This window comes from Coturnix japonica, chromosome 18 (assembly GCF_001577835.2).
Source record: "Coturnix japonica isolate 7356 chromosome 18, Coturnix japonica 2.1, whole genome shotgun sequence".
In the NCBI taxonomy this organism is placed as follows: Eukaryota; Metazoa; Chordata; class Aves; order Galliformes; family Phasianidae; genus Coturnix; species Coturnix japonica.
In genome coordinates this window covers 3,177,228-3,190,047 of record NC_029533.1, presented here as the reverse complement: position 1 = coordinate 3,190,047, position 12,820 = coordinate 3,177,228, and the positions used below count along the sequence as shown (strand labels likewise).

At 45.2% G+C, this 12,820-nt stretch overlaps 1 protein-coding gene across 5 annotated transcripts in view; it reads right to left on the bottom strand.

The window, feature by feature from the left end:
* Window positions 1-12,820, bottom strand: part of CD7 (CD7 molecule) — a 32,491-nt gene that overhangs the window by 11,291 nt on the left and 8,380 nt on the right. For 3 of the 5 annotated variants that reach the window (XM_015880071.2, XM_032448296.1, XM_015880074.2), the window contains exons 1-4: window positions 4,397-4,773; window positions 1,549-1,682; window positions 442-741; window positions 161-313 (exon numbers count right to left, since the gene is read on the bottom strand). The gene's annotated coding sequence lies outside the window, so the exon portion shown is untranslated. Of the gene's footprint in view, window positions 1-160; window positions 314-441; window positions 742-1,548; window positions 1,727-4,396; window positions 4,775-12,820 lie in introns of those variants that run through there. The other 2 variants (XM_032448295.1, XM_015880072.2) reach the window with 2 other exon arrangements.

Below are 12,820 nucleotides of genomic sequence, written 5' to 3'. Positions count from 1 at the left end.
ACTAAGAACATGAAGTTTGATCAGGATTCCAAAGACCTCAGTAGATATGAACTTAAGCATATACATGCCTGGAACAGCTATTTCAATACCGGCCACAGCAAGCTTTCTGAAAGAAACTGTCTCAAAACGTAAGGCAGACAAACATGATAGAAAGACTGACCTAGATCTCCATAAGCAATGATGTCATCAGTTGGGTTTGCATTTTTCTTATCTGTTGCTCCAATGTAGCACTTCAGGTCATCCTGAGGGTTTGCATGATCTGTCTGTGTTTCGCAGCAGATTTTCCCCTCCTCTGTAATGCTGCGTCCCCTATCTTCAAGGGAAGCCAAAAGGTAAAATTGTTAATTATAAATATGGATCATTTCTAAGATCTTTAAGCAAGGTTTATAAGCCAAAACCAGGGATTCTTGGTGCACCACAAAGACTTGCAGCTGAGTTTACCTCCAAACTTCAGGATGCTACACGGTTCTCCTAATCCCCCATCCTTCTCCCAGAAAATGGCATAAGCTCCATCATGATACAGATGAAAACACATAGTAATGTGTGCTTTGTTGATCACCAGCTGAATTATTTCATTTGAAAATATCTCATTTTCTGTTTTGCCAATTATTTTGAAGTCTGAGTAATTGGATGGCGGGCATTTTTCTCTCCCACACTCTTTACAGTAGTAGACTGTCACATTGGTTGCGTCAGCAGAGCCACCTGCCCCCTCAGCATGGTTAGCTTTGGGCACAGCAGCACCTACAGGAGAAAGCAAAGAAAAAAGAAACAATTCCTACCAGTTTCCTCCCAGACTCTTAGTGTTAGAGAATGGGAGCTGAGTTCTGGTGGACAAACCCACTTGTGGATTAGAACACACTGTCTGCAAATGAGTAATTTTAATTAGGCACTGGATCCATTCCCCCAAATAACTTTTGGAGTAGAAATAGGATACTACCCCCTCCTGCTGCCATCAGGGCTTGAACTAGGAAGCTGTTTGCCTGGGAAATGAGTTGAGAGACATCTCTCTCTTTGAGCTATGAGGTCTTCTGCTCAGACAGGCTCAGATGATTCACCCCTTGTTTTCTTTGCTTCCACAAACCCGTGGCCAGGTATCTACATGTCTCCAGCAGATATCATTGTCCCAAGACTATGTTGACAGCTGAGCTGGCAGACTCCATCTGGATGTGGTGCCCCACACTCAGGGCCACAGATTCAGTTTGGCGTTCCCATAGGCAGCACTTCCACAGACAAGCAGCACAGCAAGTGCTGGAGTGTGCTGGGCACTGAGAGCTGGCAGAGGAGTTTGACTCTTTCAGGCTCTCTCAGTAAAGAGCCAGTCCTTTAAGAAAGGACTGATCTCATCGGACTTCAGATGGATTCAAAGAGTCATTCTTACCAAGTGAAACAATTACAACAGTGAACCACCTCCCAATTCTTCATTACTTACCTTAGTTGTTCCATGGTTTCAGCTGGACATAACTGAGCTTTCTAACAGCAGTTTGCATGTTTATTACTACTAGCTACTACAGCACAGTGAAGGGCAACGAGCCCAACAAAGAGACTCACCTGCATGCGGGGTGGGCAGGGCCAGCAGCAGGAGGCACAGCCATGGGATACAGGCAGAGCCCATCGAGCTGCTGGGTGCTGGTGGTCCTCCGTGATCACAGCAGGGTCACCCGACCCAGTCCCAGGTTATCTCTCTGTGTGGACATCAAATAGCAGCTGTTACATCTCTTATCTTTCCCTATCAAAAAGAAAACAACCTCCAGAACAAGGGCTGGGGAGCTTCATGCTGAGAAAGCTGGAGTTCAGGCAGAGGAACGCTCGTGCTGCTCAGCTGTTACTGCACCCTGCAAGGAACACTGAGCTGATGCTCCTTTCCACCCCTGGATCCCTGCAGCAGCAGAAGCCACCGAGTCCAATTGCAGAAGAGGATAAATCCCTCCCAACCCTCCTGCCCTGTTACATCGCTTTTATTTCTAAATTGGACATTTCCCATCAGGTTCTCCAAATTAAAATTCAAGCAAATAAAACCTGTAGTATTTCTTAATAAAGAGTGGGAAAAGCATCCTGGGTCATTCCAATGACACTGAAAGTGGATTTAGACAAAACACAACTTTCACTTTCCAAAGGAGAAAGAAGTAATTCCCCTGGAGAACTCACCTTGGTTTTCTCACTGGTGGGGCAGTGGCAAGCATTGACCGTTCTGACCTTCAGAGCATTTAATTAAATGCTTTCATTTATCTCATTCAAGATAATTTTCTTAGTAGGTCACCAACTGGGAACTGCCATGGGTGAACTTCCAAATTATGCATTAGTTTATTAGGAGGAATTAATAACTGCTCATCTCCCTCACCCTGCAACTGGGTGAGAGCTGCAGAGTGCCACTCTGACCCCAGGAGCAGATGGGGCAGGAGACATCTCAGCCCCTGCAGCTGCCAGCAGACATCACAGCCCCACCTGACCACACAGTCCCACTCAGTACAACACAAGGGACCAATTCCTCCTTGCATTGCAGCACTGATCCATGCATGCACCATCCGCAAAGATTGTAGCCTCCAACTTCCTCCTTTCCTCCTGCGCTGCTCGCAGCACATCTCCTGTTCTCTTTCCTTCAGCACGACTCCTTCCTTCTCCTCCTCCTTTCTTTGTTTCTCAAACACAGAGCTCTCCCTGCCTCCTCCCCCTGGTATCCCTTTTGGCAGCTCTCTGAGTCTGTGGTTCTCTTGGCCGCTTCCTGCTATCAATTTTAAACTTCCGTCAGCAATAAAAAGCTCAAATCTAAAATTAAACATTTGTTTGGAACAGAAAACATTTTTCATCACTTGTTTTTTCCCTGCTCGCCTTCGTTTTCAAGACAGCACAAATTCTCAGTTTCAGAACTGCTGAAGTTGGCTGCAGAGCTGTAGCAAAGCAATGCCAAACTCTAAATGCAGATCAGCTCAACAGTACCAGTTTTAGCCTCAAGAGCTGAATATCAGCTGTGAGTAGAGCCCTAACGGGGCATTCTGGCTTTGTTTCAGAAAGAGATACTGGAATACAATGTTTACAATGCTATGGGTGTTCTCCATACAGCAGGGCTGCTCCCCTCCATCTGAACACAGCACATCATCACACTCTCCTCCAGCAATAAACACTGTGTCCTTGCCCCTCCTCACTCTCTCACATGGACACACAGATCAAGGTTTTATGGCTCAATGAACCTTCAGTATATAGTCACGCAGCCAGGTCCAACTGTTCTGGTGATGTAATGCAATACAGAAAAGATTTATGTGTTACTGTAAGTTACAGAAAGAACTTTAGTGCTCTCCTGCTGTCCCATGGGAGAGGATTTAAGTTTCCAACAGTCTGCAGAAAACAATAGAGGTGAAAGAAGCAAAGAAACTACAGCAGAAACAGGACTTCCCAAGATGCTGTATACTTTTTCTTTCAACTTGAAGCTCTTTCCTGGAAGAGGAGTGAACTTTATGTGAAAGAACTGCAGTATTGCAGTACCAGCTTCAGTACCAGTATTGAAGTACCAGCTTCACTGGTTGACCTTCTGAATGTCACTCAACAAAACTTTGCAATACACTGAAAACAAGTGAAAATCAGAGGAGGAGGCAAAACAGCCATTGCCAGTCTACATGCTCAATCTGTCCTGCTGAGCTCCAGCAAGCAATGGGGATATTCCTACAGAATCCCTTTTATAAAACTCATTCGTAATTAACCACTAGGAAACACAACTGAGAATTTCTACTGCTTGAGGCACATTGGGGTGGGCAGAATGAGTCTTTCCTTGCTTTCATTTCTGTAACTTAAAACACAATATCTTTACTGCCTGATGCTTTCTGTTTTGGTTCTCTGTTTGTTTAGTAGCCAAAGCCACCAGGATCCCCATAGGTCCCTTTCGGGGTGCAGAGGCAGCAGCATGCATGGCTGCTTCTCGCTGAAAAGAGGGTGAGTTGCAAAGGTGCAAATTGCAGAGCCCACCCATCAAATGGCTTTCATCCATACAGACAACAGGATGGTGATTTTGGAAAAGAGGTATTAGGAAAAAAAAACCACAAATTACTAAGAAGTACTGAGGACAAGAAATAGCAGTTATCTGCATGTGGGAAAACTACGTGGAGTCCTCAGAAGACGGAAATACTGCGGTAGATTTATTCTGTAACTCCTGCAGTCACTCACACAGATTTGCATTAATTCATGAAGCTGTTTTGTTTTTGCAGTGATAGGAACAGTGCTGTCACTGAAGCTGCATGCACTGAATCATGCACATCGAACACACAAACCACATCTATTGCTCCCCCCCCCCCACAGATGCTTTTAGTGCCTGTTCCATAATGCCTCCTTAAGAAAAGAAAACCAACAGTTTGTAAGGAAAAAGAGCAGCTGTAGGGCAGGACCTTACAGAAAAGCACCGCGTAAGTACCTTGAAGGATGTGTGAGTCCCAGGAAGCCCTTATGAGCCTGAGCAGTGTCTGTGTGCTCAGGACATGCAGTTCCACATCCAGAGCCCTGTGGAAGACACCAATCAATACGGACAGACAGAGGCATGCTGCTGGCTTTCCCTGCTTTTAAAAGCAACTCAATTTCGCTTTCGGTCTTGAAGGAAGTGGGACACAGTGCCTGGGAGTGATGCCAGCTGGGCATGTTCATGAGATAGAAAGCACAGGAAAATCCCTGCAGCGGGGCACATCGCTGCCAAAAATCTGCCTGCAAGGTGTGACCCCTGCACAAGTCTGGCCCTGAGGCTGGCTCAGTGCACAGAGCAGTGCATCCTTGACAGGGTCAGGGCTGAAAGGCTCTTGGCTGTCACACTGCCCAATACTGCAGCCGCACTGCTGGGAGCAGAGGGAGGGAAGTGAGTCTGCACAGCCCTCTGTCCATCAGAGACCTCCCTAACTCCCAGACTCATTGCAACTCAGGTAAAACAAGGCTCATTGCTCTTGGCAGCGCATGACCTGCTCTTAAATATCAGGATAATTATCTTACCCAGATTGTTCCAGACTTCCTTTCATCTGAACCACTTTATTTGATTTGTCATGACAGATGTAAGTCTCTACCCAATGTCCCATCTTCTGTCTGCACAGACTGCACTGTGTTTCCACAAAGCCTCTTTAGTTCTGACACGAAAAACACTTACTTTTGAGTAAGTCCAGTGAATCAACCTGCTGTGTACTGGAAAGGTGGAATGACACTGGGTCCACAGTGCCTCTGCCCCAGCAGTGCTTCCAACAAGGAATAAGCAGAAATATGACAATATCCTCCATTTTGCAGCCTTTCCATATCTCAAGGGAGAGGGACAGACTCTTTAGCAGGGTCTGTGTGATAGGACAAGGGGAAGTGGTTTCAAACTATAAGAGGGCAGATTTGCATGGGATATAAGAAAAAAGGCTTTTTTTAAGGAACAAAAGTAGGAAGATCATGATATATTTGTGCTGGATGGGTGTCTATACACCACCTTTAAATCACATCATCCCAGTAAAGACAAAAGAAGCAGTTTTCTCTATAGTAACACTGAAATTTTGAGAACTAGATGTAAACCAACAGATTTCTATACATTTAAAGAATAAATCAACAAAATAGCACTTTACAAGTTAGAAATGAGACAAGCAAATCAGAACGACAGCATTAGTTCTTCTGGTTGCGCTGAGCTAATGCACCTCTTTGCACCGGCACCTTCCTGTTCAAACATACAGCGAATGAAAGGAAGCCAGAAAAACAGCAGTATGAACAAATCTGATTGATTTTCCAGGCAGCACACGGGGACTTGTAGTGACCAGAGAAATCATGTGAGGAATTACTATCTACCCAGAAAAACCACTGTCTTTGATCAAATAGTCATTTCCTACTCTTACGAGTTCATAGTCTGCTGGAAGATAAAAACAACAGACTTTCCTTCACTTGCAGCTTTTGTCATCTTCAGCAATGAAAAAAAGGAAGCATCACCCTGTAAGCAAGTGATAATGAGCGAGCATGGAACTGCTCCCAGGCATCAGTCACAGGATAGCCTGGGTTCAAAGAGACCCATAAGGATTGAGTCCAAGCCCTGCATCACTTTATTTCTTATTTCATTTTCTCCAGGCTAAGACTCTCCATTCTCTTCCTACTAACACTTTTCTCAAAGAAAAACACATAACACCAGTTGTACCCAATGGTTCCACGTGTTCAGTCTTTCTTGCCTAGCAGCCAGGTTTATGCGCCAGTGCTGATGAGCACACACACAAGATATCCACCTGCTGGCACATGATTTATCCTGGAAGCTGGGATCTTAGCTCTGGCAAATCAAATTTTGCCTCAAGAACCCAGCAAAAGTCAGCTCAATGTAACACCAAGGAAAAAGGGCAGAATGGACAGCACAGAAGGAGAACCCATAGAGCCGAGTGAAGAACTGAGAGCCAAACACACAGCTGTGTCAGTGTAGATGGCTGAGATGAACTAACTAAACAATACTGAAGGGTAAACAACCTCTCTCAGGGCCTCAAAACTGTGTGGCCCCACCTCCAAGCCAAGGGACAACCAGGAGACAGCCAAATCTGCATCCTACAGTGAAAGATCTGATCCCAAAGGCTTGAGACTGGAGCAGGCAGCTGCATGAAGAGTCAGTCCCTCTTGCGCCTTTGCCCAGACACCCCCATGAATGGATTGAACAACAAGAGGAAATGGTTTGGATTGTGTTTCTATGTTTATTTTCACAATGAACAAACAAATCGTGACTTCTCTGCCCTTCCCAATTTCAGAATACACAAGAGAACTGTCATGTCTCTTATTTCTCACTTTCTTAGAAGTGCTTTCTGTCACAGACATTTCATAGAAAGTGCTCCATGTCCTAATGCTCCTACAGCTGCCAGGACAGACAGACAGACGACACAAGGCACTCCTTGCCCCTTTGGCACAGGGCTGCACACCTCCTCTGCCCAGTCCCTGGTCTGAGCACAGCCATAGCAGAGATGCTCCAGAACCGTGCACAGATACTTGAGGTGAGCCTGGGTGTGCACACATGAGGGATGGGCAGAGCTCCCTCAGATCTCCAATGAAGTGTTTCTAACACTCATGGGCTGCTGTTGGCAGGTTGGAGCTGCTTAGCTCCAAGCCAACCCATCACACTTTGCACCTGAGACAACCTGGGCCTTATTGAGACATAATTTACCTTTGTGGAAGAAAAGCAGACCTAGCAGAACTGCTATCAACTCAATCAGTTCATTGGAAAACTGAGTCCTGAGCCAGGTGAACTTTGAAACAAAAACAAGTTTCAGGGCAACCCTCACCTGACTCAGAGTTGGGGTGAGTCCAAGCTGCTGCCATTGCCACCATGGCCCCAGCCTCACACAGTGCAGTACATGGCACCTCCACTGGGAGAAGTGCCCTTTTGGACTCCAGAATTCCACCTCTGACCCTTTCTCTGATATGTCACCTACTGATTCTGGTCACAGGTGAACAAGCACAGAACAAAAGCAGATAACACAAGGGAGCAAACAACAGCCAAGGAACAGAGCAGCAAACCCTCCTGCTGGGATTTTCTGTACCTCAGCAGAAGAGAACAGAGTGGGGAGGTTGTGGTAGGAGCAAACTCTTCACCCAAAGTTAAGTTCGACACAGCAGCTGTTCAAGTGCCACTGTAAAAGATAGCAACGTTCTGAGAACTTGACTCATAAATTTATGTCTCTTTTGCCTCAATTCATTTTTTTACAGAAAGGAAGTACAAAACCCTTGTATTACCTAATTCAAGCGTGGAACAGAAATGTGGGGGAAATATATGCTTCCTAGACTATCATTTCAGGAACAGACAAAGAACTTCAGTATCCCAGAACTATTCTGAGAAGTTTATTCTCATAATGCCCTTCCTGACACTCAGCTCCCCTACAGACGGAGCTTTCATTGCATCCTTTCATCACAACTTCAGTACCTGAAAAACAGAAAAAGTGCACTTACGTCTGTCCTTATTGAGGAAATTCACTTCCTTTTACTTAACAAGAAGTATACTTTAGAATTTAATGTCTGCTTGTGGGTTGCCAAACCTCATCTGATATTATTGGCTCGAGATCTTTTGAAAAGACAGTCACAATGTGCTGTGTGTTTGCTACACCACTTGCAAAACCTCATGTACATATAACATCCGTACCGCCATCAGTCTAGCATATGCAACAATTTCAATTTAAGGCACAGTTTTTAAGTTCCTTATGTGGTTTTGTCCTCCAAGCCCATGCAACTTGCAGACAACCAACCTGTTGGATGAGTGACAAGACTTCCCCCATTGCCAACAAGCAGCAGTGCTCCAGGTGATGTCTCAGTGCAGAGCAGAGGGGCAGGACCTGACCTGCTGGCCATGTTGCTTTTGGAGCAACCACATGGTTGGCTTTTTGGGCACAACCTTTTTCATCCTCCAGCTTTGATAGTGGGGGTTGCTATGACCCAGGTGTCAAACCTTGTGCTTGGCTTTGTTGAACTGGGGGCACCAGATCCCACATCTGATATCATCATCAGTTGTGTCAAAGAGAACCAGTCCCAGTATGGACACCAGAGGGACAGCATTTGTCACTGGTCTCCATGCAGACACTGAGACCTCTGCTCTCTGGCAATGATTTCGCAACCAGTTTCCCAACCATCAAATGGCTCACCCATCAAATCCAGATATTTCTAATTTAGAGAAGGTTTTATGGGAGACCATAGCAAAAGCTTTATCGAGTTCCAGACAGATGACATTAGTGGCTCTTCCCTTGTCCATTGACTGTTATGCCATAATGTCTCTTTCTTTATCTTAGAGCTTGCTTTTTCAGGCATTGGGTGAGGAGGAAGGAAACTAAGCAAAACAAACTGTTAGTATCCATTTTAATTCCTGACCTGTGCACTACAAGGCCACAACAGCAAGACGACTGAGGAAGAACTGACCTCATTTCTTTCCCTTTTCTGCCCACGTAGCTCCACAGAGCCATAAGGCATTGCTCTCAACTTGGCTGTATCTTATGGCAAGAGTAAGTCATTTCCTTAGCTCAAGCCAGAGCTTGCACTTTGTCCCCGCTTCTATTACCTGGTTCACAATTGGAAAGGCACATAAAAGGCTAATTGTCATCTGTATTCTAGGAAAAGGGCACTCTTTCTGGAAGGCTGCTTTCGGTATTTTTTAGCAGGGATCACTCATAAATGATCAGCCTTCAGCTTGTTTTGCAGACTGTAAAACAACTGCTGCTGTTTAGAGGAGCATGTGTGAGCAATGTAGTTTACTCTTACAGTCACATGTCAGGACTGCAGCAATAACACTGGGTGGAATATCTGTTTTCACACCAAGCGTGCTAGGACTCATACACAAGCATCCAAAAGCGACAGTCCTGTCTGCTTGCACAGGCCAATTTTTACTAAAATTAACTTAAAATAATTACCACTGAGGAATGTGTGCAACAGGGCCCACCCTCCTTCACTTATTATCACCTTGAAAACTTTCTAGGTGAGGCTTAGGTGCACACGTTGCTCTACCTGCTCTACAACTTCTCTACTGCTGGACACAATGTGCTGCTTTGCATGGGAGAACCCAGGTATGTGAGCAGCCTGGTCTTGGTTTTTGTTCTCGCAGAGATGGAGACAGATTGCAGGGAGTGATTCTCAGGGAGCAAAACCAAGGAAACAACCCCAAAACCACACACAGATTTCTGCCTCTTGTCTCTGTAATTCTGCCCCAACCCCAGCACTACAGACCTCTTCTTGGAGCCGCCTGGACAACAGCTCACAAGCCAAAGCCATCACCTCAGGCAGGCCAGAAGCTCAACGGATCAACTTCTGAATCTTTCTTTACATGCTTCACCAACTCTGGCCAGCAATGAAGGCTCGCTAGTAGCAGTATGGCCACTTTGGGGGGAATTAGTGGAGATTTAGGAGGGCTGTTGCTTCCCAGTATCTTACTTGCCCTGAGAAATCTCCCCAGATGTCCCTGGGTTCAGCATTTCCTCCCAATCGTTGCCAACATAAACCATCTGGAACTGTGAAATATGAGTCATACAACGGTCGTAGCAAGAGTTACAAAAGTTATACCATATCTAACCATTGCCACTAATCTGGCCATTTATAAGAAAAGCATTTGTGTGATAAGGATGTAATTATCAGAGAAAGTTACTACAGCCCTGGAACAAAAGACAGAAATATTATTACTTCTCTGATCTCCTGTGTTGCACCACAGCCCAGTGACATAAAAAGTCCCCATGCTTCTCTAAGACACTGCCACCACTTCATTCAAGGTACTAAGAACCCTGAGGAGATAGGAGCCATCCACTCCACACTGCCCAAGCATCACATTCTCTCCAACAGTCACCTAGCAAGAAGGCTCATTGAAGCTCGGATTCATCATTCTAGGTCAGGCAGAAAAATCAAAGAAGAAATTCTCTTTTCCCCAGGTTTCTCTCCATGCTGTGCTCTGTGCCCCACTCGCCCCCTTCCCTCCCACCGAGACCAAACTGGTTACTGGGTTCTCCCTTCCAGCTTTAGATTCAGTTGAGCTTACAGTGCAAAAGGACCTTGTTATAGCTATGTAGCTGTCAGTGCTGTTTCCAAAACATCAGAGCAGATTTCCATACCATCAGGCTACAAAATGAGAAGATTGCCCTTGTAGTAAAAAAAAAACACCAAAAAACCAAAACAAAACACTGAGGCAGCTTTGCCGGTAGCAGCACCTAAAATAAAATCATAAAGATGAGAACAGACCTCTAAGATCACCAAATTGACCACCTCACTGGGCAGCCTGTGTCAGTGCCTGATCACACTTCAGGAGAATAATTTTTTTCTTAATACCCGACCTCAATCTCCTCTGTCAACTGCCATCAGCCCTCATCCATCACCCCTCATCCTATCACTGTCACCTGGGAGCAGTGGTCAACTCCCCCCCCCCACCTCCCCACAGCCTCCATTTATGGAGCTGTAGAGAGCAATAAGGTCTCCCCTGAGCCTCCTCTTCAGACTGAGCCATACCATCCCCTCAGCCATTGCCCATAATACTTGTGCTCCAGACCATGCACAGATCTATGGCCCTTCTCTGCACACACTCCACAACCTCAGTGTCTTTCCTGTAGTGAGGGGCCCAACATTGAGCACAACACTTGAGGTGCTGGGCTATTGCTGATACAAGTGCCATACAAGCTGCATGACCACACGCTCCAGGTGATCTGCTCTAACAACTACATCTCAAGCAAGATCATGGCTTGAAAAGATGGGAGTATGGAGATTTTTCTTAAACAAAGGACGTTTTGATCTGAGGTCACACAGGAGTAATCCCTTCCAACTCCAATTCCGTGGCAATCAGCAAATCGCTTCCCAGTCTGAATTACCACGGTTGTTTATTCAAACAATGCTGGGAGACATGAGAATATAAACACAAACGCAAGGCAGGTGATGAGGTAACTGCACGGCCACCTGTGCCTCTGAGACAAGACTAATTGGAGAACATCGGAAGTGATATTTAGTTCCAAGGGAGGTTAATCTTTACATCAACATACAAGATTCTTGCACAGATGGTAGGGAAGCTACTCTGCTTTCTATTTCTCACTGCCAAGAAGCTGAGGAAATTGTTTCTAAGGAAGGAAGCAGTGAATGAAGCACTTTTGCTAGCTGACAGATTGTGTAAGCTAGCTGCTATCAAGAGGGTACTATACTCAGAGGCAGAGAAAAATCCCTAAAGATCATTTCCCCAGAGAACTTCCCCTGGTTAATTAGGGAAAGATATCCTGAAACCTTATTATTATTCTTATTATGCATTATCCTTACTATTATTTGATGAGGCACCTGAGTGTCAGTGCACAAAGGAGCCAATGACAACATACCCACCACAAAGGGCAACCACCTCCAAGTTCAGCTTTCCCACTATGAAAGGAAATATCTAAACATTGGAAGAGTTTAATTTGATGTCTGACATAGATGAAACTATTCTCTGCAGTTAAAAAGGAATGTGTTTTACTCATTAAAGGGGACTTTCATTCTTTGTTATTGGATTGCAGCTAATTAAATCAGGCTGAAGGATTGCAGAAGATGCATTACAGATGTTTTGTATGGAGAGCTGGTCATATTTAGACAAATGGAGCGTCAAGGTTTTTTAAGCAGAGGAACTACTTAAACAGAATTTTTATTGATATGATCCATCAGAGCATGAGAACCTGAGAGCACAAACTACTTCAGGCTGAGCAGAAATGTAAAACCTGCACCCGACAGTTCTCACAGCAAGACGAGCTTCATCCCACCTCACAGTAAACATCAGGTGAATCACACCATACTTCTCTCAAGGACTCCCTCCAGGCAAAACCTCACAGCTGAAGCACCTCCAAGCACCCATCCTACTGCTGCCATTCTCCCAGTGAGGGACACCAAGTCCCCCTTCTGATGGATGCCTTCCTGGTATCCAAATAGATGAAGAGGTGGATGCAGTTAGGAGCTGTTGTTGAGCAGGGGAGCTTCTGCAGGACCCCTTTGCCCTGAACCTGTAAACGTCCTTTGGGCTTCCTCATTTGTGCACAGCTTCCCTTCCTTGTCAAGAAGGAGATGGTTTTGATCCACTTATCCAAATGGATTTCTGTTGTTCTCAGTTGACCTTTTCATATCAAAATCTCTTGCTAAGGGAACTGATTTTTTTTTCCCTGCCTCCATTCAACATAACTGCAGCCCTCTGAAGACTCGCACTTCATCTGCTACCGACTCACTTTCTGAAGCCTTTCCATCTGTTCCCATCTATGTTTCTCTCCCACAAAGCACAGCTAAATGCTGGCAATCTATGGGTCAGATCTCTCAGGATGCTCACTCATCCTGTGTTTTACTTGTTACTATCATTCTTGGTACTATTTTTAGTCAGTCTTGCCAATCGCTCTACATGGAAAAGACTGGA